Here is a 3,356-nt window from a genome sequence, read left to right as displayed (position 1 = left end):
CATTGTGGTTCATGCTGATCCCAAGGTATGGTCAGACTCCCATGAGTATGGTGGGGAGAGGCGGAGAGTGGACCTGAAGAGGCAAACAAAAAATAGCCAGCATAGGCCGGGCACAGCAGCTCACACCTGTAATTCCAGCACTTTGGGAGGCTGAGGCATGAAGATCACTTGAGGCCGGGAGTTCAAGACCATCCTGGAAAACATAATGAGACTACTCTCTACCAAAAAAAAAAAATTGTTTTTAATTAGCCTGGCATGGTGGCGTGCACCTGTAATTCCACTTATTTCCAAGGCTGAGGTAGGAGGATCGCTTGAGCCTAGGAGTTTGAGGCTGTAGTGAGCTATGATTATACCACTGCACTACAGCCTGGGCAACAGAGTGAGACCCTGCCTCAAAAAAAAAGGGGGGTGGAGGAAGAAAAGAAAAAAGAAAAAAATCCAGCATAGTGTTATATTTGTATTGTTATTGTATTTCTTATTGTGACCCATGAGGCCCTTCAAGGTCTAGGCTTAACCTCTGCTTCCTCTTCCCACCCCACCCTCTACACTCCTCTCTGAAACCCAGGGATTGACTGGGAAGGGATGGGAGAGAACCTTCTGGAATGATGGTGTTGCTCTGACTCAAGATAAGGATTCGGGTGGCAAGGGCTGCACATTTGTCAGAATTCCTCTAACAATGTGCTTAAGTTTTGTGCCTTTCAGCATATGTAAATTTTACCTGAAGAGGAAAAACTAAATAAATATGCATTTCAACTTACTTTGAAATGCATCGAAAAGGCAAGAAGGAGTGATGGATAGATGGATGGAAAGGTGGGTAAATACTTGATAGAGCAAGTTGAGTAAGATGTTAATTAATTTAGATTCTAGGTGATGGGGCCAGGTGCGGTGGCTTGTGACTGTAATCCCAGCACTTTGGGAGGCCAAGGCAGGCAGATGGCTTGAGTACAGGAGTTTGAGACCAGCCTGGGCAACAGAGCAAGACTGTGTGTTAAAAAAAAATTAATTTAAAAAAATAAAAACCTCTTTTTTTTTTTTTATCAATCACCCAGCCTCAGGTAGTATCTTTATAGCAGTGTGAGAATGGACCAGTACACCCAGACAGCAACAATCCCAAGTGATCAAAACAATAAGGGGGGAAGCCCCAAATGAGGCATGTGACCCAGACTGGTGGTCAGGAAAGCTACCTGATGGAGAAGACGTCCAAGCTGAGTCTTGAAGAAAGAGTAGGTGTCAGCCAGGTAGAGAGAGAGAGACAATGGAAAAGCATTCCAGGCAGAAGGAACAGCACCTGCAAAGGCCTGGGAGTGAGCAGAAGAGTTTGATGCTTGCAGTAAACTGAGAAGTTCAGTGTCATTGGAATGTGAAAGGAAGCAAAGGGTAGGGAGGGGTTAAAGGCAAGTATGCAGCAGTCACCAGTTCCTGTGTGGGCTTGTAAGCCATGGTAGGGCATTGGAATCTTACCGAGAGTGCTAGGGAGTCACAACAGGGTTACAGTCAGTGGGAGGACTTCTCCAGTTTGCAAATGATTCCAACTGCAGACCAAGGGAAGGAGATAAGGGAACGTATCAGTCAGGATTGGCTAAGTTATGCTGCAGTGACAAACAGCTCCAGAATTCAGTGACTCAAAACAACAATGGTTGGCTAGGTGCAGTAACTCATACCTGGAATCCCAGAACTTTCAGAGGCCAAGGAGGGAGAACTGCTTGAGGCCAGGAGTTCAAGACCAGCCTGAGCAACATAGTGAGATTCCATCTCTACAAAAAAAACTTTTAAAAATTACCTGGGCACGGTGGTGCACACCTGTAGTCCCATCTACTCAGAAGCCTGAGACAGGAGGATCTCTTGAGCCCGGGAGTTCAAGGTTACCATGAGCCATGATCGCACCACTGCTCTCCAGCCTGGATGACAAAGCAAGACCCCATCTCAAAAGAAAAATGAATAAATTTTAAAACTAAATTTTCTGACCAGGCACAGTGGTGCATGATTGTAATCCCAGCACTTTGGGAGGCCAAGATGGGAGAATCATTTGAGCTCAGAAGCTCGAGACCAGCCTGGGCAACATAGCAAAACCCCATCTCTACATAAAAAAAATACAAAAATTAGCCAGGTATGGTGGAACACGCCTGTAGTCTCAGCTACTCAGGAGGCTGGGGTGGGAGGATTGCTTGAGCCCAGGAGGTGGAGGCTGCAGTGAGCTGTGATTGCACCAGTGTACTCCAGCCTAGGTGACAGAACGAGAACCTGTCTCAAAAAGAATTTTTTTTTTTCTAGCAACCGCATTTTTTTTTTATTTAATTATTTTTGAGACAGAGTCTCGCTCTCTGGCTTCCCAAAGTGCTGGGATTACAAGCGTGAACCACTGCGCCTGGCTAGTTTTATTTTTATAATGCCCATAAAGCATCAAACTGTGTGAGCGCACCATCATAAGCATAACCAGTTCCCTCCTGATAAACATTTAGGTTACTCCTAATGTTTTGTTATTCCAAACACTACTGCAATTAACATCCTTGGGCAGACCTGACATCGGCCACAGGCGTCCATGTCTACGTGTAAGACAAATTCCTGAGAGAAAAACCTGCCAAGTCAGAAGCGATCTGCATTTGTCATTTAGAGAGACGTTTCCAAATTGCACCCCAATTTCCCTCCCCTGCAACTGATTGACCAACCATTTCTCAAAAGGGCTTTTTGAGCTCTCTCTCTCTCTCTCTCTTGCTGTCTCTGTATTATTTTAATGTTTGACAGCAAGAAGATAGTCATGTCTTGCTTATGTAATTAAAATTAAACAAGCCCTTCGTTAAAAACACACAAACCCAGGAAGAAGAGAAACCAGCAAGGCCAGTTCAGGCAGATCCACCCTGCCCCTTGTCACACCTGCCTTGTCCCCCAGCAAGCCCTACCTGAGGCTGAAATCCATTTCTCACACATAGACCTCAGACATCAAACCTTGGAAAAAATACAGGAAAGAGATTTTGTAACTTTCCCCCCTGTGACTTTTCATACGGCTAAATTCTCTCACTCTCTCTTCCCCTTCTTTCTCCTCCTCCTTTTTCTTCTTTCTCTCACTTCTGTTTTGGTGAGCTCTGTCATTAAGAACACTTTAAAGCCATGTCCAGCCTAATAAGTTATACAGAATCTGACTCTGTGTGTGTGTGTGTGAGAGAGAGAGAGAGAAAGAGAGAGAGAGAGAGAGAGAGAGAGAGTCTCACTCTGTCGTCCAGGCTGGAGTGCAGTGGCACAATCACAGCTCACTGCAGCCTCCGCCTCCCAGGTTCAAGCAATTCTCCTGCCTCAACCTCCCAAGTAGCTGGGATTACAGGTGCGTGCTATCAAGCCTGGCTGAATTTTTTTTTTTTTTT

Source organism: Colobus angolensis, unplaced genomic scaffold, assembly GCF_000951035.1.
Source record: "Colobus angolensis palliatus isolate OR3802 unplaced genomic scaffold, Cang.pa_1.0 Scaffold60, whole genome shotgun sequence".
Lineage (NCBI taxonomy): Eukaryota > Metazoa > Chordata > Mammalia > Primates > Cercopithecidae > Colobus > Colobus angolensis.
The sequence above is the reverse complement of the archived record's forward strand: the minus strand, read 5'-3'. Positions refer to the sequence as shown.